Raw genomic sequence first — 25,994 nt, 5'->3', positions numbered from 1 at the left:
CTTTAAGTTTTTCCCATCGTGATGAAACATTAACTGGCCCCTCTCTTCTGCCACACCTCTCACTACCCTTTGTCACATGGAGATCAAAATCTCCAGTGTACTTTGAATCTGCCACTCTAATGGTAAGTGAATATACATGACTTTAAAATATGTAAGTATATATGTGTGTGTGTATATTTATATATATATACATATATATATGTATATATATATTTATATATAACTTTAAAACAAACTTACAGGCTGCTTTCCAAAATGGTAGTAAATTCCTACATGCCCATGAGCAACATAAGCAAGTTTTTTTGCTCTACAATATTTCAAGTACTTAGGATAATCAGATTTTTAATAGTGGTCATTCTAGTGGGTGTGCTATGATCTTTCATCATGGTTAAATTTGTATTTCCTTAATGAATAGTGATATTAAGCATTATTTCATGTATTTCTTTTTATGTCATCGGAATACCTACTTTGGTATCAAATCTTTTGCCCATTTTTTAAATCAGGTTATTCATTTCTTTATTGAGTTGTAAGAATTCTTTACATATTGTAGATACCAATCCTTCATTTGGTAATTTTTTCATAAACATTTCCTTTCAATGTGTAGCTGATTTTTTTATTTTCTCAAAAATAATATTTTTCACAAAGCAGAAGGTATTTATTGTGGTGGAGTTTAATTTACCAATTTTTTCTTTTGTGCTTCATATTTTTGTTTCTTAGCTAATAAATTGTTATTGTTCACTGAAAAGATGGAGGTTAAAACAAATGACTCTATTGCACAGATGAGGTTCTGAAGTGTCATTCAATTTATCATGCATGTCTTTGGCTTCACACATACTAAAAGCCTGCATGTGTTTTCCCCCCAAATAGAAGGAAAGTCATTCCAGAGTATTCTATTACCAGAAGAAATATGGCTGCTGATATTATGACTTACTTCAGAAACAAAAGTTATAAGTCACTGCTACATTAAGACAAGCAAGGGGGTTGGGGTTGTGACTCAGAGGTAGCATGCTTGCCTAGCATGTGTGGGGCACTGAGTTCAATCCTCAGCACCACATAAAAATAAAGATATGGTGTCCATTTATAACTATAAAATAAATTTTTAACAAAAAGATAAGCAAGGGATGAAGCCTGAGCCACAGATTTATCTCGAGGATCTCACTGTCATTCAACACAAACTACATTCCTCCAGAAGAAATGCTCATTCTATCAAATAACATGGAAGTCTTCCTTCCTGGCATTATCTGTTCAGATGGTGCGAGAAAGGATTGGCAGAACTTTCTAACTAGAAACTTCCTTGCTTTTCATCAGTTCGGTCACATCTGCAGAGTTTTTATTTCTGTTCTTAAGAGGGCTCCCAAGTAGTAGGCTGTGATGCACACTGCTTCAATGAGTCAAATTACTGAATAAGCCAAGCAGGATGCACAGCCAGATGGATGGCATCTGGCCAGACTGAATTAGGGCTTCAATACCCTTTCTGGGGGTGCCAGTTGATATATGCCTGGCTTAGTCTTTGAGGGGTAATACACACTTCTTGAGAAACTTAACCTTCTTTTTGTAATGGACATGACCTAGAAAATCTTCCAAATTTATCCCTTTAAAGAAGAACTAAAAGCACAGCCAGTTTTAAGAATGATGAAATTATATAATCACACTACAAAGTTTACATAGTGGGAGAGCATAGCACAGTGATGGAACAAGAACCCTCTAAAGTCAGATCCCAAGTTCAAGTCTAGTCTACCTCTTACCAGCAATGTGACCTGACTTCAGGCCTTATTCTGGGTCTATAAAATGATAAGAAGGGAAGCTGCTTGATAAGAATTGTTGTTAAGAATTAAACATGCTTCTGGGCCATGCCCAGAACACAAGGACCCAGTAGATGGTGGCATTGTTATCATTGCCATATATAACATGTGACCTAATATTAGAGCACTTATTTTTCAGATTTGAGTGACAGTCCTCTAAGTCCTAGGCAAGTTCTAACTCTACTATTTTATATAAACAGGCACAAGAAATGCTGTCAAACTTCCTTTTCTACAACTTGACAGAATGCCTGCTCCTGCTTGTCTTGTCAGCCTGGAGACCATCACCTCTGCTGTGACACAGCCTTTCTCAAACATGAACCCCGACATCTCTGAGGCCTTTATCTTTCACTCCTCAGGATCACCTGCTCCTGGACTGCATGGGGCTCTGCTCCACAGCAGCCACTCTCCCCGCTTCCCCCCAGTGCTGCTGCTCCTTCTAGGTCACTGACCTTGAATTGCTCCTTAAAGAACCACATTTCTTTTTGCCCCAATGGAAGATTTCAATTTATTTATTATGGCTCTCTGAAAAAAAAAAAAAATCTTGTGGCTCATAGCTTCTGGTAGCCCAAAGGATTACCTTTCAGGCTTAGGTCTCCCCTCTGGTTAAACTTCAGACAAAATCCAAAGTCGGGCCCAGGAGCTGCATGTATGCTATCACCCCAGCCCTGATGAATGGGTCATTTTTCTGTTTGCCCTCAGATAAGATCACTCATGTGCCCCTCACCTGCCCTGGCCCTGGCATATTCTACTAAGCTCCCTTACAAAACCCTCTGCTGTTAGCCTTGGGCAATAGGAGACATGGCCCAAGTGTGGAAGGAGATAAGAAACCAGGATGATCTTTCCCTCTCTGCGTTAGGCAACATCTTGTAAGAGGCTTGGTCTCTGGTGCTTCCAGCTCCTACCAGACAGTCCTTCCCTCCAGGACCTAACTCCCTTGTGGCTACTCCCTAATGGTTCCAGCTCTGGCCAGGTGGCCCCAGCTCCAGAGCTCAGGTGACCCCACTTTCTCCCTTGGTCTTCCAGCACACAAAAAGCCATTCCTTCCAGCACTTGGTAATATCTAAGTCACCTCACCTTCCTCCCCTTGACTCTTCTAACATTACTGTCACTAATCCTTATATTAAATTGCTTTCATCTGACTAGACCTTGGCAGATCCACATCCTCTCAATCCTCTCACCCTTCTATACTGTCATGAATGCTGAATGCTATCAGACACCTTGTGGCCTTTGTTTCTCTTCTAATTCCTGCAAAATTCCCACTCTTCTGGAAGGCATGCACCTGGTGAAGGAAACTTTAGATCCTTTCACATTCTAAAGAGTTCTCATTCCAGCATCTGAGGAGCTCACCATCTGTCTTCAAGTCATCCCCATGATTCCAGGACACCTACTCCTCCTATGTGGAAAAGAACCCAGGTCAGATGTGGGGAGACAGACATGGAAGAGAATGTAGCAACAATTGTAGCAAAGGTATTGCATCATACAATTTAAAAACCTGTGGCAGTTGGGAGCAGGACATAAAAACCAGGCCTCAGGACAGATTCCCAGTGTTACTTCTGAAAGAACAATCAAGGCTTGTCTTCAGAGAAAAATGCCTGTTTATTGAGGAACAGCTCTGCATATTTATAGGGGGGGAGGGGTTGACAGTTGGCATGGGATGCTTTTTGATTGGTGGATAAGGATCAGGTGAGCCAGCAGGGCTAGTCTGATTGGTGGGTAAGGATCATGTGAGCCAGCAAGGCTCACCATTGGATGGCTCTTCTTAGGGGGATGGGGAAGTTAGTCTTTGGAGCCAGGGCGACTCCCAACAACTTTGGAGAAAGGTCTGAATTTTAAAATAAAATGTGGTATTTAAAAAATACATTTAAGTATACCAATTTACCACCTTCTTTGGTTCTAAAGGCCTTGTGGACCAATTCAGAGAAGGACGAGGTATCCTCAGTTGGCTTCTCTATTGTCCAACCCTGACTAAAGTACAATTACCAAATTAAGGAGGTTCCAATGCTGTGAATCCCATGTTACCTTCACTTGACACTCTTATCTGCAGCCAAATTCCAATTTTAATGAGAGATGCATTTCTTTTCTATTTTAATATACAATTTGTGTTCTAGGTTCTTTCCAACACTGTCATTTCTATGCCTATTTTTTTCCCTGCTACTTTTTAAAAAGCATGCATTAACAAAAATGTTTATTGTATTGTGTTCACTGACCTTCAAGGTAATAAGAACTGTCTCTTTGGTCTTCCGTTTTATTACAAGGTGATACAGTCGACTTTTCCTTTTTGAAGGTCATGAAATGAATCACTGTATAGGTCTCTGTCTGTCCTCAATGGCAAAGATAAATGTTGCTTTAATTTAACAGGAAAAATAAAATTCTTTCAATACTGTGCAGTATTTCCATTTCTAGTGCATTCTTACTCACAAGAGCTAAGTTAAAAATTAAATGTTCAAAAGAAAAACTGCTTTATATCTCTTAATACATATGTCCAGATAGGTTTTCATTTAGAAATCCCACTTTTTGTGTCGATTAATATCTTTATAGAGGAAATAGTGGAGTTTGAAATTATTCTTCAGAGTAGCTCTAAAACTTTAGATTAACTTCTGTAGACAAGGAACAGAGAATTAAAGAGGAATAGAAAAAAAAAAAAGAACAGTAAGGGGAAAAAAAAAGAGAATCTCTGGCTACAAATTGGTACAACTACACTGGAAAGCAGTATGGAGTTTCCTCAGAAAACTTGGAATGAAACTACCATTTGATCCAGTTATCCCACTCCTTGATTTATACCCAAAGGACTTAAAAATCAGTATACTATAGTAATGTAGCCACAACAATGTTTATAGAAACTCAATTCATAATAGCTAAACTTTGGAAACAACCTAGATGCCCTTCAATAGATGAATGGATAAAGAAACTGTGATACACACACACACACACACACACACACACACACACACACACTATGGAACTTTACTCAGCATTCAAAAAGAATAAAATTATGTCATTTGTCAGTAAATGGATGGAATTGGAGACTATCATGCTAAACAAAATAAGCCAATCCCAAAAAAACCAAATGCCAATGCTTTCTCTGAAATGTGGATGCTAACTCACAATAAGGGCAGTGGGGGAGTAGGGAAGAATAAAAGTACTTTGGATTAGACTAAGGGGAAGAAAGGGAAGGGAGCAGGAGTGGGAATAGGAAAGATAGTAGAATTAATCAGACATTACTGTTTATATATGAATATAAGACCAAGAATTGTAATTCCACATCATGTACAACCAGAAGAATGGGAAATTGTACTCCATGTATATATGATATGTTGAAATCCACTCTACTGTCATGTATAACTAAAAAGAACAAACAAAATTGAAATAAAGAAAACAATAAAATGTAAAAAAAAATGAGTATTTAAAACAAAATGTGAATTGAACAGATACTATATTCTTAGAACTCTGATTAACATTTCACTTACAAATGAGTTTAGTCACGTTAAGGCAAGAAGATTAATAACATTAATGACCTTTTTTGTCTACCATAGATATAATAAAGGATAGAAATTGAAAAAGAACTCAGTAAATGTAAGAAAATGGGAAAAATAACTGGAAAATAAAAGGAAGGGGCTCACGGTATTGCCAAGTTGTATTTTATAATTCATTGGCTATTTCTGTTAATAAGAAATTGTGATAAGAAATTTTCAGCTTCCAAATACTCTAAATAACAGCATATACAGTGGGGCACAGCTGCAGTTTTATTATTTCTTCAATGTAAGTACTCAAGAGATAATATAAAGAGAAAATAGCTTTAAATACATATGTTAGTGTTTATGGGCAGAAAGAAATATCTGAAAAAAATACTCTGAAAACTTGATTGCAGATGATTCCCGAATAGTAGAGATTCGGGCAATAGATGCATACACAGATACATATATATATACATAGGAAATGCCTCTGCATTTTATAATTTTTCTAGATTCTCACTGTGATATTTTTGTGATAGAAAAAGCAGATTTAAACTACTTTATGCCTTTTGCCTTTCATTAGAGGTATTTTTAAACTATGCTTATTATCTCTATGAACTCTGTTTAAATGTAGTATGAGAGAAAAATAGCTTGAACTATGAATGGCTCATTCACATTATGCAAAATGCAATCTAGATCTTATGAGAATTTTTATGTGCACTTAGGTATGTGTATGCCTTTGAAAATAAGATGACATATTTCATGCAGAATGTGTACATTATGAAGATATATTCTGTGCAAATCAGAAATAGGCATCACTTTCAACACAGTCTGCTTGAAATCACCATTTCTGTTGCAAAAATGCCTGGTGACCAATATCTGCTAGTCCCTTAGGAAGCAACCTGAATTAGGCAGGTGACTGCAAGAAAGTGATCGTATGTGTGTGTGTGTGTGTGTGTGTGTGTGTGTGTGTGTGAGAGAGAGAGAGAGAGAGAGAGAGAGAGAGAGAGTGTTCATGCGCACATGTGCAAGCATATAACTCTAGGAGGTCCTATATCTTCAAATAATAATCTTAAGCTTATTTGAGTATTGTGTATTAAGTTTTTCTGGTTATAAAAATAATACATAGTAATAATAGTAAAGTGGGAAATTAAAAAATATCTGAACAAAATTCTTCAAACCTAAAATACCACCTCCAGAGATAAAAGTTAATATTTTTCAGATTTTCTTCCAGTAACATTATCTTTAAAAGTCAGGCATAGAAATATAGGAAAAACTAAGATAAATATTTACATTTAGTATGCATTTGCTTATGCACTGATGAGGGAATCCATAAAAACTCTAGGGAATTTGAAATAAAGATAGAAATTTCATACTTGTCAACACATCAACAATTTATTTTAAAAAATAAAATATTTTCAGTCTCAAGAATTATCTTCCATTTTATAAATCATCTTTAGCTTTTTTAAAAACCAAGATTATTGAAATATAATGTACATATAAAATTGGCATTTTTAGGTGTATGGTTCTATGAATTCTGACAAATATTTACGGTTGTATTTACAACACTGCAAACAAGAGATAAAACATTTCTATCCATCCAAAATGTACCCGTTTGTAATCAATTTCCTTCCTCACTGCCAGAGTCAGGCAACTACAGATCTCTTCTCGGTCTCAACAGTTTTCCTTCTATTAAGACATCTTAATAGATTTGTGCAGTATGCAGCCACTTGAGATGGCCTACTTTCTGTTAATACATTTGAGATTCATCAGTGTTGTGATTCTCATCAGTTCTTCATTCCTTTTAGTGCTAAATAGTATTCCATTGAATGGATTACTGCAGTTGACTTCTTTGTGCACCAGTAGATGAACATTTCAGTTGTTCTCAGATTTTGACAACTATGAATAAAGCTACAAACACATTTGCAAGCAAGTCTTTGTGTGGACATGCATTTTCATTTCCTTTGGGTAAATTCTCAGTAGAGAGAGAAGTACATACACATATGTGCAGTTTGGGTATGTGTAGTGTAAATCAAATTGCCAAACTCTTTTTCTAAGTGTCAATAAAATACTGCATTAGCATTGACAAGGTATGATACTTCTGCTTGATCCACATTGTTATAAATGTATTTAGGATCATCAGATTTTTTTAGCCATTTGGATAGATAGATTGTGGTTATGACTTACTTCTTCCTAATGACAAATAATGGTGAGCATCTTTTCATGATTTTTTGTTCCATCTTCTTTGATGAAACATAGGTTCAAATATTTTACCCATTTTCAAAATTAGGTTGTGTGATTTCCTATTACTAAGTTATTTATATATTTTGGATGCCTGTCATTTATCAGAGAGATTAGACAAATCTCTCTGATAAATGAAATTTTATTTCAAAATATGGCATGCTTTTCACTTTCTCAACAAATTTTGTGAAGACCAAAACATAGAATTGTAAAGAAATACAACTTATTGATTTTTTTCCTTTTACCATTCATGCATTTTATGTCCTCTCTAATAATAAGTCCTAGCCTAACTGAAAGTCCCAAAGATTTTTCTGCTTTTTTTTACAGAAATGTTATAGTTTTAGGTTTTATATTTGGGTCTATACTCCATTTTGGATTCATTTTTGTGTTGAGTGTGAAATAAAAATCTAAGTTCTTATGTCCAGTTATTCCAGAATCTTTTATTGGAAAGATGATTTTTCTACATTGAATTACCTTTACCACTTAGTTACCAACCAATTGTATTATGTCTATTTCTTGACTTTCTATTATGTTTCATCTGTCTTTGTGTTTGCTCTTTCACCACCATTACGACATTCTAATTTATAGTGAGCCTTGAATTCAGGTAGGTTTTGGTTTTGTTTTGTTTTGGTTTTTGGTACCATGGATGGAACTCAGGGGAACTCAACCACTGAGTCACATCTCCATCCCTTTTTGTATTTTATTTAGAGACAGGATCTCACTGAGTTGCTTAGAACCTTGCTAAATTACTGAGACTGGCTTTGAACTCTCAATCCTCCTGCCTCATCCTCCCTAGCCACTGGGATTGCAGGTGTGTGCCACCTTGCCTGGCGAATTCAGGTAGTTTGAATGCTCCAACTCTGTTCTTCATTTTCAGAATTGTTTTGGCTCTTTCAAGTCTTGCTTTTCCAAATATCCATTGTGCCAAAGTTGAGAAAATCTGATCTAAAGGTTTATGGATTTTGCTACTTTTTCTCAAGGAATCAGCTTTTTATTTTGACTTTTTTATTTTGCCTTTTCCATTACATTTTCACTGATTTTGCTCTTTATTACTTCTGCTTTTGAAGGGAGTCATTTGCTCTTCTTATTCCACTTCTTAATATATTAAAGTGGTAAATCATAAATTTTAGGCTTTTCTTTATTTCTATTATAAGCTGTCAATTTTTCTCTAAACACCACTTCAGATGTCTCTCAAATTTTTGGTATATTTGAATCAAATTAACATAAATTTTATTCTCTTTCAGTTCTAAAAATCTTCTAATTTTTTTGTGTGACTTTCACTTTTAGTAGTCAGTTATTTAGAAGTATGTTGTTTAATTTCCACACATTTGGGAATTATCCAAATAGAATTCTCATTGATTTTTAATTGAATTCCAATATGGCCAGAGTTTCCATTTTATATGATTCCAGTTCTTTGAAACTAGTCAAGGTTTCTTCAGGGTTCAGGACATGATCTCTCTTGGGTAATGTTCCATGAGTGCTTGAAACAAATATGCATCCTGCTATTGGGGTCAATGTTCTATGTACATCAAGTGGGCTGTCTGTTCAGGTCTTCCTTGTCATTACAGATGTTTTCTCTACTTGTTCTACTGATTACTGAAAGAACAGTATTGAAATTTTTGATAATACCTGTTTGGGTTTAATACCCTTTTCAGTCTTGCTTTTCCAAATAATTGTTTTTGCTTCATGTATTTTTGAAATGTCCTTACAGATACATGTATATTTAAGATTTTTATGCATTTTTTGGTGAATTAATTATTTTATTATCATATACTGCTTCTTCCATCTATGGAAATACTCTTTTTTACAAAGTCAAATGTAATTGATATCAACATATCCTCTCCATATTGGGGGAGTAAATCCTGTCTGCTGCCACCCTGGAATCTGGCAGTCTCTCAATTGAAGTGCTTAGGATTAATGTAATCATTAACATGATTTGATTTAGATCCACCATCTTGCCAGCTGTTTTCTATTTTTCCATCTGTAATTTGTTCTTTCTCACCTCTTTTTCTAATATTGGACTAAATTTTTTTTCAATGATTCCATTTATACGTGTATTTCTAATGGCTTTAGTGGTTCCCCTAAGAAGTATACATCTTTAACTTATCACAATCTACCTTCAAATAATGTAAAACCATTTCAAGAATAATATAAAATCCTATAATCGTATACATCCGATTTCTTTCTTCCACTGTCATTCTACATTTAAGTTTTATGTTATTGATACCACAATATTTTACTATTTTTCTTATAGAAAATAATAGTTTTTTATCTTTTTGTTTACCTTACTTTTTACAGTACCTGGCATTCTTTATTTCTCTTTATTGAAGGATATTTCTCCTGTCTACTCAAGACTTTCTTCAATATTTTTTCTATCAATGGTCTGATGGCAATAACTTGTATCAACTTTAGATTGTCTTAAATTTTTCACAGTTGTTATGGTTTAGATAAGAGGTGTCCCACAAAAACTCATGTGTGAGACAATGCAAGAACATTCAAAAGTGAAATGATAAGATTATGAGAGGTATAACCTCATCAGTGAGGTAATCCTCTGATATGAATTAATTGGGTGGCATCTGAAGGTAGGTAGGGGGTGGCTAGAGGAGGTAAGTCCCTGGGGGCATGCTCTTGGGGTATACATTATGTCCTTGGTGAATGGAACACTCTCTCTGCTTCCTGATTGCCTTATTCTGAGCTGCTTCCTCCACCATGGCCTTCCACCATGATATTTTGCCTCATCTTGTGCCCAGAACAATACAGTTGGCCATCTATGAACTGAGACATCCTAAACCATGAGTCCCAAATAAACATTTACTCTTCTACATTGTTCTTGTCAGGACTTTTGTTCACAGCAACATAAAAGCTGACTAAAACAACATCTAAAAGATGTTTTAATTGGCATAGAATTCTGAATTGACAAAAGCTATTTTTTCCTCCAGAACTTTAATGATGTCAATCTTCCTGTAGCTTATGTAGTTTCTCATGAGAAGTATGCAGTCATTTTTACCTTTGTTCCTCTGTATGTAATGTGTTTTGCCCCATTTGACTCTCTTTAAGATTTTCATTTTATCTTGGTTTCAATAGTTTCAATATGTTGTAGATGATTTAAATATGTGTGAGTGTATATGTGCATTTTAATTCTTATTTGTGATTATTGGAACCTCTTGAATCAATGATTTAATGTGGTCATTTAGGAAAAAAAAGAAACCTAGTCTTGACATTACTTCAGTAATATCATTTCATTTTTTTTCTGCTCTTTTCTCTCTCCTTCATACTTCTTGGATTATAATTATAGATTTAGTAAGCCAGTCTATGGTATTATTAGAAAAAAAATACAGTGAAAATAATATATACTATCAAGATGAGCACAGGTCTTTGGGGCAGTTAGTGAGAGAGAGAGTATATCAATCTAGGCAAGAGTTTACTTGAGTTTGGGTTTTTTGTTGCTGTCTGTACTCCATAAGCATCAAATCATTCTCAGGATGCCCTAAATGTAGCTGGGAGATGGGGTTGCAGTAAGGTTTCTCTCAGTATTTTTGCATTAACCCTCATCTGTCTGCCATCCATTTATGCCTTTGACACAGGGCCGAAGGAGCAGAGTCCTCTGCCAGGCTCTTGCCCTCCTTCAGTGGTGGTTGCATAGCTAGTTGCTGCATGTTAGGTCAGTAGAGAGGGGCCCAGTTGTCCTGGGTGAGTCTCAATCTTAGGGAAGCCCTGTGTGCCTGAGCTTTGAAGGAAGGTTCTATCAACACTTTTCCCTCCTCTTTGGCAACCAAACTGCCTTGGGTCAGTGGTGGTTCATTGTGGGGAGCATGTTTCCTACCCTCTCATGGAGACAGGAGACTTCTACAGGTATCAGGATAGGCTCAGCCCTCTCTCCTTCCCTGAAGCCAGGAATAAAGAAGTTTTTTTCTCTCTCTTTTCCCAGCAATGCTAGTTCTTTACCTGTACCTGGATATAACAGAATTTTCTGAAGCTCCTTCACATCCTATCCCCAATCTTTTTCATGAGCACTCAGTGGAAATGGAAAAGAAGCTGTGAGGCTGCTGCCAATTCTTCATGTCTGTCGCTCCCTTGTGTCTGTCGAACCAACTGAAATATCCCTTTGACAGGTCATTAGAATTTTGGCTAGTTCCCTCTTACCTCTTACACGACAGTTCTTTCTTCACACCATGCCCTTTCCTATGTGAGTAGTCTATATATCCCATCTGTCCTTAGGGGAGTGAGGAATGAAACATCTACCTTCTTTGGATTTGAGGCAACCTGATTCATCTGGGATCTCAGCTTTTTGTAAAGTTCAAAAAATTTGTATTTGTAGTTTATCTGGATTTTTCTCATTGCTGGTAAAGAAGTAATGTTCTTTCCAGCTACAAGCTATGCAAAAACCAACCTTTTGTTTTTATTATAGTTTATTATAGGTCCTATGGGTTGAATGCTTATATGTGCCCCAAAATTCATATGTAGAAACCTTAATTTCAAATGTAATAATGGTGCTTGGAGATAGGGCTTTGGGGAAGTAATTAGGTCATAAGAATAAAGCCCTCATATGGGATTAGTCCCCTTATAAAAAGAGACAAGAAGGATTTCTCTTCCCACCCCATCTCTCTTCACCTCTTTACCATGTGAGGATACAGTAAAATTGTCACTGGTTAGGATGCCAGCCCTCACTAGACATGGGACACTGGATTTGCCTGCACTTTAATCTTGGTCTTGAAGCCTCCAGACTAAAGAGAAACAAATATGTGTAATTTAAGACACTTAATCTCTGGTATTTCTGTTTTAGCAACTCATTCTAACATAATATTTACACATGTCTTTAAAGAATCAGATAACTAAAAATCTCAGCATTTGAAATTAGGTTTTTTGCATAGAAATTAGAAGCAAGACTTTTCGAGATCGGCTTATTCAGTTTGTGCTTTTCCTAGGTAATAAAGCTAGGTGCAAGCTGAGCTCTAGCTAGATTTCCTAGTTCTCAAGTGTAACCCTGCTGAATCCCTGTTCTGCTCTCCTTTCTTCTTGACCCCTTATTTGCAATAAAAGGTTATTTTACTTTATAAAAGGACATGACATTATTTCCTTGGAAAGTAAATTCCCTAGCAGATAAAAATTATACTTTGATGTACTAAAATTCAAGATATAAACAACCAGTGAGGAACAATATTATGAGGTAGAGGAAGGGATTGCTGTTCAGGACACAAATAGACTGATCATATTTACACTGCATTCCTTCTACCATAGGCATCCTCAGCACCCCAGACACCCACTGATAATATAACGAATGGCAAAGGAAACAGAACAGCAAGGAACTGTCACTTGTCAATTAAATGTGTGGTTTCATTACTGACACAATAAAGCAGAATTGTCACTGAGGAGCCTGGCTGATTTTTTTTTATCACATAAAAATGGGAACAATTAATTTGAAATATGTTCCCCTTTGGCTTACCAAGCTGCTGAAGCCTCATGGGAACCTTTTAAACACATTCCTGATAGAAGGTGGTTCATCAGCATGCGGTTGCCACAGTTACCGTATCACTGCAACGGCAATCCAAGTGGTGATACCTTGACATCCTTTCATTTAAAAAGACCAGGGGAAGATTATTTTTTAGTGTCTAGTCACCTTTAAATGTATAACTATTTCAAAGGGGAGGAAGACTATTGAAATGGTCCAAAATTTTCTCAAGTCTAATACCAACAATATCTCATTTGAATTAGGTAGGATTAATTATTCTCTCCCATATGAACAGTTTTAACTGAAAATTTTCATTGAAATTTAAATACAATTACACTAGATATTTTTATTAATTTTGAAAACATATCTGATTTAAAAATCATAAATTCTTTCTTGCTTTTTCACAGAAATTGATTAGTATGCTCTATCTTAATTTCATAATACAAATTATCAGTTTCTCTTTTTTTAAAAATAAATAGCTCATTATATTCATTATATTTCACAATCCTCTAGTTAACACCAAAAAAAAACAATTGCCACTTGAAGAATGTTGATTGAAGTGAAGGAACTTTGTTTAATGTTGGGTTTTTATGATTTATGTCTGTTTTTTTAATTAGTTCCTACCTTTTGGCATCATTCTCAAATTAGTACCCATTTCTAGCCAAATTTCTCAAGTTTCCAAATGAGCATCTGACAAAGAAGATGGATTTGGGACTAACATGAACACTTTCCAAATTGGGATGAATCAAAACAACTCTCTCCTATATTTCCACAGTATTTCAACAAAATCAGAAGCTTAACTATAAGAAATAAAGCAGAGGAACATGTTCAACACCCAAGCTGGCATTTTGGAAAGGGACTCACTACTATAAAAATCACTGCTGAAGGAGAACAAAGAAAGATCAGATATAGAGGATGTGGCATGACTGTGTTTTGCCAATAAGGAACAATATTTTTGGATAGTGTATCTTTTGAGATGAATACAGATATATCTGCAGAAGCAATTCTAGACAACTACAAGAGACACCATCTCTCATTCTCTCAGCAATGCAGTTGATGAACTATTTAATCAACAGATACAAGCAATATGTTTTGGCTACTAAACAGTGTGAAAAAGACAAAATAAGACAGTGGTATGCTTCTCGACACTCAAGAATCTCTAATCTGGTTAGAGTAGAGAAGGTTATAAACTGAAACAAAATTTAAAAACATAAGAATGTATATCATTGACTACTAAATTATGTAGCAAAATATACATATGCTAAAGGACAGAAACACTGAAAATAATGTAAAATGTCTTCATTAGGCAAGTTGGATTTACACTGAGTCTTAAAAGGCATCCACTCATTCACTCATTTACCATTTGATTACTTAGAAATGACTATCTAACCAACTACTGCATTAACTTATGAAGATATATAGTTACTCTATACACCGGCTTCATGGCACACACAGTTATTCTCGGAAAGGGCAGTATATAAACAGAGACATTGATACTGTATTAGGGCAATAATAGAAATAGGGGAGTATTGTGGAAGAAAAGGGGGTCAGGAAAAATCCTTCTGAACCAGATAATGCCAGAACTAAATTTTGAAGAATAACTATTGGCTAGACATGCTTGTTGGAGCAAGGATTTTATTAGACTAATTGTTTAGAATTAACAGGTAGGACCAGGACTGATGGAGAAGATCATGGGACAGCATTTCAAATGCAGGCAACATTATTAAGTCATATAGTGAGAGATGAGCATGGTATCTCTCTAAACCTTCCTGGTCATGTAAAGAGTTTATACTGAAAGAAGGGAGAATTTAAATGGGCTATGGAAAGCAGAATCTATATTTTCTAAGTAATGAAAATCAAGAGGTTTCCATGTGTGTGACCATTAGAGGGGCACTTGTAGAGTCTGACACATTTACTTAGCAATATTAATCTGGCAGGTGAAGGTAAGAATGTCTTAAATTCCAGGATCCTGGCCTTAATGAGATGAATAAGAAGTATGGCTAGAATCCACCTGGGATTCCCAAGTGCTATCTGGGTAGAACATATTTGTTCAGAGGAAGCAAAATCTCAATCTGATTGGTGTTAAGTAAAGGGAGACTTAGTGCAAGAACATGAGCTGCAAATCCACAAGCATCCGAGAACAAGAAAGAAAGAAGGTCAAGCCCCCTAGAACGCCAGCCAGTGAGGCTCCTCCTACTGTCACCCAGGAACCACCTGAGCTTCACCCAAAGCCCTTTCCATTCAGAGGCTTAGTATTCCTCTTCTTCGGGTACCTGTTAACCCTGTCTGTCACCAATCTACACATGGACAAAACAAAAATTTCCAATTCAACTTGACTTTTACTTGATATATCACTTGAGAATTCATCTCCAAATACCTAGCTTGCCTAAATTGCCCCACCATGCCCAGGTCAGTTGTGGGCAGGATATGGTGAGACACAGCTACACAGCACTGCCCCCTTGCTCCAGGATGGGGATAGAGAGATTGATTGCACTAACTAACAGGAGACATTGAGGCCATGACTGAGCTGTGCAGTAAGGTTACCTGGACTTGGACAATAGCAAGGAGAATGGAAGAGACCTTTTTTGAAAGAAACACAAAAAAGATTTAATGACTGACCATATATCAGGAAAGTAAAAGTAAAATATTTCAAAGTTGATGAAAAGTTTACATTTAAGTGTTTGAGAGAATCGTGACATTTTGATATGGTCAGAGGATTTAGAAGGGAGCTTTAATTGGAGCTGAATTGCAATATACTCCATTTGAAAAAACAATAAGTTTGAGACAATGGCAAAACATTTATTTACATGTTTTAAGTACATGGAATTAAGTAGATAGCTAAAATATAAGGCAATAAATAGAATTACATTATGCATTAAATAACAATATATAATGAGAGTTAAAAGTCATTCTAAAAGTAAAAATGGAAAATGAGCATGGTATCTGACTGATAATGTAAATAGAAAAAAGTTAAAAGCTAAAAACTGAGACATTGGGAATAAATAAAAGAAAGGAAGATTTGAGGCCCATAACCAAATGGCTACCAAAGAAAATAAAGACAGAGTGGGCAGAGAAGCTAAGAAAAATAGAAATAGAATTGTATTGTAAAAGAGAAACAGAGCTAGCTTCTCTCTAGCTTTTGTTTTTGTTGTCCCAATTCAAGCTCAGAAAGGGAGCACATGACCAGGTAGGATTTTTACATCTCCGGTTTCTATTTTTCTTGAAAATAAGAATCTGATTTTTTTTTTCTAGTTTTAAACTATTTCCTAAAACATTTATCAGTTCTTTTTTTTTTTTTTCCTAGTGGGAAGTTAGTCAGCTCTACACAGATAGCTAGAAGAAAATAAATGCTTTTCATTTAAACCACTCTTTCTTTCAGTAATCCCCTTACCTGATCAAAGTCTAAATGTATGAACTTTAAGTATAAAAGAGACCCGTTTCAAAACATTTGGAGCTAGAGAAAAGAGACTGAACAATGGCAGTCTATTTTCAATGGTAAAAGCTCTAATGAAAAATTGGCTACAGCTTCCTCCACACTAGAAAAAGAAAAGGGAAGCTCCAGTTAAAAGTTTCCTGCTCTTAAATTACAAAGAAAGAAAATGAAATCTTCCTGAAGTAAAATTAGAATAGTACCAGGTCAAAGACTGTGTGCTTTACAGATAATCTGCTTTGGCACTATAAGAAGGTATTGAGAACATGGACCCAACCTCCTGCGAGGCAATTTTCTTTCCAACACTTCTATTGCAACTGCCGTGACTGTGTTAAATCCAGATACTCTACCTGTATGCATAAGCCCCTTGGTTGTATGAACTGTTCTAGTAGCTATTCTGAACTGCTGATTCATATTGAACCAACAGAGTTAAATCGATCCCCTAAGAATTTTCCACACCAATGCCAACCAAGACTATTGGTCTCTCTTCTACATTTAATCAAATGATTTTTTAATCTGAATTTGAAAATTTACATTTTCTTTAGGATGTCTTTTCTCTTACATTTTGGCCCACAACTTCCAATTTTTTTTTTTTTTTAATTTTTATGTTGTCAAAGACATGCTGTTTTCGTAGCTTTCTGGTACCTACCAAAGTAATTGCCTTGTTATATTTTCTCCCTCATTTTTTCTAAAGTTGAGTTTTTGCTGAATGTCAAACATTTTGCTTAGATGTCAGGAGAATAGAGAGGTATCAAATAGCCTCTGCCCTCGAGAGGCCTATGATCTTGGAGAAGAAAAGGGAAAAAAATAAGTTTAACAAACATTGTGATAAATGCAATGAAAGAGACAGGTGTGGTGTATATGAGATTCAAAACAGCCTGTCTTACAGAGGTGGTAAGACGGGCATATTGGATAGTGCTGTAGGGGGCATAAGACGTATTACTACATCAGGGTGGACTTCCTGGAGAAGGCAATGTTTTCTTATTAACTACCAGACTACTGTTGTGACATGGTAAAGGTTCCTGCAGCAAGCACGAGAGAACTCTCCAAACCAGTGTTTCTCAAAATGGGGTCCTCACACTAGCAGCATCAAATCACCTGAGACATCCAAGTTACAATTTCACATTCTTAGGCCCCAAAATACAAAATCTGAAACTCTGAGATAGGATTCAGAAATCTGTGTTGTTTAATGCCCTTTAGGTGATTCTCATGTTCACTCAAGACTGAGCACTTCTGTTCTCCATAATGTCAGTCCTTTAATCTATGTCTTACAGAAGGATTTTTGCTCCTGTGGTCACTGTGGAAAAGGGGAGATGCCAAAGATGAAGTCAAAGGATCTGCTTGGGAGCATCAGCTCAACCACTCACTACTGCCTGACTTTTGGAAAATTGCTTAACCTTGACATTCAGATTCCCAGTTGATCATATATGCCTCAGAAGATTACTGTAAAAATCAAATGAAAATAAGTGTAAGTTTCTAGCACAGGAACTAGAAGAGGCCCTTTGTTTGATTGCTTGTTTTACAACAGAGTAAGCCATCTATGTTCACTTGCTATGAAATAGCAACATAATGGTCAAAAAACGTTATGTGGAGTGTGGCTGAAGAATACAGAATATTTAAATTTATTCCTCCAGATAAGTAGGAATAAAAGCTGTCTCCGAGTATTTGAAAAAGCAGTACCTTAATCCATTTTAAGATAACTTTTCACTCATTAATCTGAGAAGAAAGTGTTAAGATTCAGACTCGGACCAGTAAGAAATATTCTATCAGAAGACTAAAGAGGAGGGGGTAAGGGGAGTCATTGGAATTTTCCAACAGATAAGAAGATATTTTTACATTTGTGGGAGAATCAACCATTTATCTTCCCAACTAAGCATTGATATCTAGTTCAACATGATTATTGTCTTTAAGAGGTTATTTTGCCTTGTTTCTGAAGATTTCCAAACACTTCACAGAAATGATCACATCAGCTCTCCAACTGAGAATGCTCCAGCCCTCTACAAATACAGTTTTTTGTTTTTTGTTTTTTCTTTTTTTTTTTTTTACAAATGGCCATCACATGTATATTGACTTGACATCATGAATAGAAACACAAAATGTAACTACTCTCTACATATTCATGACACACTATATTGGTGGCATTCTACCAGCCAGAGCTTCAAGTTTACACAAATATTATGCCTTACCTTCATCTAGGTTAATAAAAGAAGAAGCAAATGTGCAAATATATTAACCTTATTAAAATTTATTCATTTCTCTGCTTCATGTTTTAGATGTTGTAGAAATATGCATCATTTTAAAATATTTCCTGTTACTATTCTTTTTCACGATGAGGTATTTGTTCTTCACTAAAATGAGGTAAATCCTTTTTTAAAAAAAATCTAAGAAAGGTCTGAAATCTATAAAAAGGAAGTTTCCAATGAAATTAAATTTCAATGCTCAGAGAACTACATCAAAGCAATTAAGAAAGAGTAAGTTAAATATAGCTTTCCCCTGACAGAGAAGCGGCCCTTAGTAGGACACATTGCTATATTCTGTAACCAAATACACTGGCCCAGTTTACTTTAATTCTAGCTAAATCTACATACCCTCTAGAGTGGTATCCTTAAGAAGCAAAGTGCCATGGTTATTTAAATCAATGATAATGGGAATAGCAATAATGGAGCTTTCCAGGTGCAAGTGATTGGCAGATCTGTACACCAGATTCAACCAGACAACACACACACACACTGACCACACAGGTTACACAAAGCGTTGGTGACATCCAGGGCGACAGCGTGATAGGAAACATTGTTAGGTGACATTGATCCAAAAACAACTCTTCTAAGATTTACTTACTGTGCATGCCCCCAAAGTTAAATAATAGCGTTAAACTTATGATGAAGGTACTTATCACATAAATGAGTTTCTTAAGAGCAAGGAGACGGTCTCAACCATTTTCTGTATCTCACAGGACCTGGCAAATAGTCAATGCTCACTGAGTTATTCACAAATAAGCAAATGGGCTGATGTGTGAGAGATGACATCTTCAGGTTCGTACATTTTCCCTTTGATGCATTTCTTTTCATATGGACTCACCTACTTTAAAAATAACCACCAGGGGTTGCTGTTTTATATTTTATTAACTTTCGCTATCTTTAACATGCCTTTTTTTTTTCTTTTAACTGTAACACAATGCTGCAGATTGTATTTTCCAAAGAAGGCCTCAATAATATATACCATCTCAAACAGTCTTCCCACACATAACATTGATATTTGTCCCATTGAGCAGTAAGGCCTACATTCCTTCTCTAGAGCCTGGATAGATTTTTGTGATTGTCTTGACTATCAGTGTTGTGGAAATGACACTAAATCACTAGGTCATTTAAATGTCATGTATATCTTCTTGTTCTGTTAGTATGCTCACTCTTGGAATCCACCCACTACTTAGTGAGAAAACCAAGCAGCCATATGGAAAGGCCACTTGTCCCATCCCAAAGTCCCCAAGGAGGTTGCAGACAATAGTCAGCACTAACCAACAGACATGTAAGCAGAGTCCTCGACGGTTGCAGTCTTCAAGTCACTCTTAGTTTTCAAGTCACCCCAGGTGATACAGCAAGGAGCATAGATAAGCTGCCCCTGCTAAACTCTACCCAAATTGAGGATTCATAGAAAAAAGAAAATACATTATTCTTGTTTCAAACCACTAAATTTGGAATGGTTAGTTGTGAATCAATAGATAACTATAATAGACACATAGAGAAAAGTGGACAATAAATGTATAGCTCAGTAATTACTAAATGAGACCACCTGGGTAATCACCACCTGGTCCAAGAATTAAAGCATTACTCATGTCCCAGAAGTATGTGCAGATATGTCCCAGTTGCAGTCCCTCAAAGGTAACCATTATCCTGATTTCTAGCATCAGAAATTAGTTTGGACTGTTTTGAAATCTTTGTTAAAGGAATCATACAATAGCTATGCTTTTGTGACTAATTTCTTTTCCTCAATATACGTTTATATATTTAATGCATATGGTTGCATATAACTGTGGTTCATTTGATTTCATTGCTGTGTATTATTCTAGTGTATGATTATACAATATTTTCTCTGTTCTACTTTCAGATATTTGAGGTTGGGACAAATAATGCTGCTATTAATATATATGCATACATCTTTTGGTGTACGTATGAATCATTTGGGGTGTTGTTACATTCATGAGTGGAAACTCTAGGGCATAGAATATACAAGCATTTATCTTTTATTTATGATATGAAGCTCTTTTCCAAAGCCAATATACCAATTTATACTCACAGTATAAATTTCCCCCAATACTTTAATTTGAGCTATTCTGCTATATAATCTCATGTACATTTTCCTGATACCTAATGAAGTTGGACCCTTTGTGCATTTTTTAACTATTTGCATATTTTCCTTTATAAATTATTTGTTAGATTTATAATTTCTGTGAACTTTTTGACTGGGTAGTCTTGCTTTCTCTAATAGTGTTCATAATATGTTCTATGAGAGAATTTTCAACGGCTGGTTTTCCTTAAGGACTACTAGAATAATCTGGTGATCAAGCAAAGCCAACTATATTAACCTACTGCAGTAATGGACAGCACCACTTTGATAGTCTTTAGTCTCAGAAAAAGGAAGTCAGGAATGGATATTGTTGGGATTTGTATCTAAAATCAAGTGATGTAAGAAGAATCCTTCAATATAGACATCTGATTGAAACAGGATGAATTTCCTGATAAAATAATGCAAGGTTAAAGGACACAATAGGGCAAGGATCTTGAAGTGAATCTTTATAAATACAGTTACTTTGTGGGAGGTTTTCTACCAGGCAAACAAACTTACTGCCCTGAGGAAGGGGTTATTTTTCCAGATGAGCAATCTATTGTTTGAACAGTTGTCATGAATTTCCTGGAGCAAGCAGTGAACTTACTTATTAGTTCACAGTCTTATCTTTCTTCTTTGGCAAAAGTTCAGAACAAATTGTAAGTGGTCTATTTTCAGTGCTGAGAACTAACTGTGTGGATGCAGGTGGATTCCACTGTCAAGTCCTCTGTTAGAGAGACAATTTTCAAATATTGTCACTCCTTTGTTGCTTGCCTTTAGAGTGACCATCTGACTGGCTTAGAACTCTCCCAGTTTTAATTCTGAAAAATTTTGCATTTCAAAAACTCCTCAGTCCCAACTGGGATGATTGGTCACCCTACTTACCCTATTTCTCTTAAAGGTAACTTTTGTCAGACAGAAGTTCCTTAATGTAGTCCAATTTCACAACTTTTCTTTAGGGTTACTCCTTTTTTGAATCCTGTGAAGAAATCTTTCTTTGGACAAGTTTTTATGTATAATCTCATCTTAATGAAGATCTAATGAAAAATTTTTTATCAGAACTTGATGGCTCAAATGGATTTCCTGCTTCTAAGAATCCTTGTGTGTATGAATTTAAAACCAATTCATCAGGACCAAAAACTTAAAAAAATTCGGTCATTTCTATATTATTACTTGACACAATGGAACAATATGCATAATTTGATAAAATGATGATTCATGAAAAGATTGCTCTATTAATGTCCAAGCTTTATGATTCATAGTAGATAAAAAATATATATGTATGTATATATAAACTATAAAAATTTTTCCAAATACTGATAGAACTATTGCCTAAAGTTGTAATATTCCAAACTGCTGGGAGTCATTCTTTCTGGTTCTGTAACTGTTCCTTTCCAGTCTCATTCATCCTCACTCTCCTTTTTTATTGAAGTTAATGTCTTCAATAAAATATGTCCAGTTTGTCCTGTCCATTCTAGCCCAGGCACCCTAAAAACTGCCCATCATCTGACTTATACCATTATGACAGGACTCACTCTATCTCTCCATGCCAGCTTAATCACTTCATCTCAGCGGTCATCAGTTGAACATGTCTTGGGACATTCCTGTCACTTCTGCTAACTCTAAGGCACTGTACTTAACATTGATAGGGAGACAAAGATATATAAACAGCAACCTGCCTGACAATTCTCCTCCTTCATACTTCATGGTCAAAGTTTCCAATTTCAACATTCTTTGTGGGTTTTCTCAAGCCCCGTATCACGTTTTGCTGTCTCCACTTTCTTCATGTTGAGGCTTATATATTCTAACCAATGTTCTTTGACGGGAGTTAAATTACTCCCCAAAATAAGATGCCTTGCCCATGCACCAGGTGGAAACTAAAACATTGTTGATTCAGTTATAGAGTGAATTAATATTTCCACATACAACTTTATGCCCTTTTCTGTGGTATCACGTTTCTTATAACTGGCTGATTTTTCACTTTATATGTTAGATATTTAAATATTTTAAACCTGGTTTAGATTTCTAGAGGTGGCCAGGATGGAGAATGCCCATCACTGTTTCTCTCTTCTATGGATCATACCTAAAAACTCTGGTTGAAAGAAGCAAACTTCTGAGGACTCTGGAAAATCAAATTGGAGAGGAAAGCTGTACCCTCAAGAAAGAGTCATGACAAGCATAGTTTTCCTATTTTAATTTTTACTGTTTTATCTTTCAACCCAATGGACCTGTGGTCAGAGTTGCACTGCAGCCCTGGGAATGACAGTGCAGATATCTGAAACCAGTCCTTCTGGCCAGAAGAACTGAGAAGGTGGGCCTGGGGTCCCATGAAAGCAGAGGAATACTCATCACTTTCTTACCTTTTCTCACAACTTTGCCTCAAAGACAGCCCCAGTCAAGCTGAACTCATGGTGAGAGAGGATTTTGAGTGTACCCACCATAAAGGAAAGACAAAAGTTTAAGGTGATGAATATGCTATTACCCTGATTTGATCATTATCCAATGTATAAATGAATCAAAACAGCACATTAGATCCCATAACTATATACATTTATCATGTGTCAATCAAAAAGAAAACAGTAAGACATTCTTTCTTTTTATCCAAATGGCACCGAAAGGGGGAAATTTATAACTGTATTTTCCCTTTTAATCTAGATACATATATTCCTTCTAAAACTTTGAAAAAGATTTTTGTGTTATCATTCAAAAATTCCTCTCTTCTGTTTGTTTATTCTCAGTTTTGAAAACTCTTTTTTACCGCATTTTGAGCTTCCTGAGTTAGGAAGAAAATGTGTATTTTCTCATATATTCCTCAATGGCATAGAGTTTTTATGTTGTTGTTGATGATGATAATGTTTTTGTTTGCTTGTTTTCACTTACTAGAAGATTTCCCTACTTTATTCCCAATCCTTAAGTTGTTTTTCTTTTTTTTTTTTTTCAGCTCTCATATTTTTCTTTCCTAAACTTTTTCTTTTAATTTGTTATCAGTTTGTTTGGGCTTGTTTGGTTGAGTTCTATTCTTGTGTCATCAATGCAATATTCTCAAATAACTCTAGAATACTAATTAGTGTTTGGTTATTGACTATTTTCTGCTATTTTTAGAAAGTTCTTTTCTGTTACTTGAGTTTTCAATTTGTGGTCATTCTTTTTTTTTTTCTGTTTGCCTTTATTTGTCTCACTTTCATGTTTTGGATTTGACTTAACTAGTCTAGAAAAGACCATTTTTATTCTTCAAAACTTTGTATTAAAATACTTGGCCTTCCTAGCATGAAAGTAAGAAACCAGCCCCAGCCACCATGCTGAAGGGGCCAGGCCATCATCTGGAGGTCTGAAACGTCAAATCTCCTAAATTCTGCCCCTACTCTGTGCACATGATTATGTATTTTTTCTGAAAATCTACATGTCTGACTCTATTTAATATACAATAGCTATCTATTGCTGCCATAACAAATCACCAAAAGCTTAACAAGTACACAAATTTATGATCTCACAGTTTCTATAGCTCAGAAGTCCAACTGGGCTCAGCTGGGTCCTCTTTTTATGAGCTCATCAGGCTGCAATTAAGGTATTGACAGGCCTCCGTTCCTTACTGGACACTTTGTGGGGAGAATCTACTTCCAATCTCCCCTGTGTAGTGTGTTGACTGAGTTTTGTTCCCTCCGCTCTAGGAGTGAGACTCCACTTCCTTTCTGGCAGGGGGCTGGGGCAGGTTTTTCTCCTAGATGCTTCTCGAATTTCTCCCCATGCTTTCCCTGTAGCCAGCAGGTTGAGTGTGTTTCATGATTCAAATCTCTCAGACTTTTCCTTCTGCCATATCTTTCTCACTCCAGCAAGAGAAGGGTCTTAGCTTTAAAGTCTCCTGTGATTACATTGGGTCCACCCAGATAATCTAGGATAATTTTCCTATTTTGAGGTCTAGAAGCTTAATTGCATCTGCAAAGTCCCTTTAGCCATATAATGTGACATATTCACAGATCCTAGGGATTAGGGTATGAACATTTTTAAGGGACTGTTCTGATTAGTCATCCTCCTTTTAGTTCCATCTCTTGTTTCCACATTCTATTACAACCGAAATTTCATAGTCCCTGACATTTATAGGATTTTGCCTCAAGTTCAGCCCTCTCCATATGTATTCTAGGTAGCAGTCACAAAAGAACAAGAATCTGAAGAATTAGACTACTTGTCAGCAATACCAGGTGCTAAATGTAATAGAAAAATGACTTTACAATTTTGAAGGCAAATTATTTTCAATTTAGAATTCTAACCCCCAAAGATTGAACCAGTGTGAGTGTAAAATACAAATATTTTTAAGCAACTGAGGACTGAAAATCTAAGTCCCATGAACCCTATTTTTGGATATTGCATAAAAATGTACCTCTGCCAAATAAAGATGTAAACCAAGCAAGAAGAGACATGTGAGACAGAAAAGAGTTTAACCAATGCAAAAAATAGTGAAAAAAAAATCCTATAAAACCGGATGTTCAATGAGCCCAACAAAGCAATCCTTCCCTACTGGAGTTAGAAATGTTAAGAGATTCAATAGAGATATCCAGGAAAAAAATGGATTCTATCAATATGATACTATCCTTGAGATATTTGAGGAATTCAGAAACACAATCAAGACAAAAAAAAATGAAGAAAAATAAGTAAGGCAATTAGTAACTCCAGGAAAAACAAAAAAGTGTCAGAAAAAAATTAATCATAGGTTTGATTCTTGGCAGTGTTGTGAATAATATTTATGATCATAATATAAATATGGCTTATTTGTTTTTTAAAGGCATAGTTATTCTAAATGAAGGCATAAAAGAATTAATTATAATTTGGGAGCTGAATGCAGATAAAATCAGCAACAATGTAAAAGTAAGCAAATAAGCTAAAAGGTGGGGCCAGGAAATGAGATTTTAAAGGAAGGAAAAAGACACCAATGCTCTTATTTTACAAAGCGCAAAGTTCAAAGACACTGCCCGCAACAGAGCAGAAGATAGAGCTCTTGGTATTTTATTTGTCACTGCCAAATTTATTAAGAGAGGAACCAAAAACTAAGTATTAACAAAGAAACTAAAAATTCAAATATGAAGTGAAAGTGAACTACATCCTTCTTTAACAAACAAAAATCAATAAAGTTTAATATTGATAAATCACTTTTTTAAAAAGCATAAAATAGGGGCTGGGGTTGTGGCTCAGCAGTAGAGTGCTCACCTGGCACGTGCTGGGCTCTGGGTTGGATCTTCAGCACCACATAAAAATAAAAAATAAAGTTTTGTGTTCAACTACAACTAAAACAAAATATTTTTTAA

The sequence above is a fragment of the Callospermophilus lateralis genome, chromosome 16 (assembly GCF_048772815.1).
Source record: "Callospermophilus lateralis isolate mCalLat2 chromosome 16, mCalLat2.hap1, whole genome shotgun sequence".
Lineage (NCBI taxonomy): Eukaryota > Metazoa > Chordata > Mammalia > Rodentia > Sciuridae > Callospermophilus > Callospermophilus lateralis.
Note: the sequence above shows the minus strand (reverse complement) of the source record.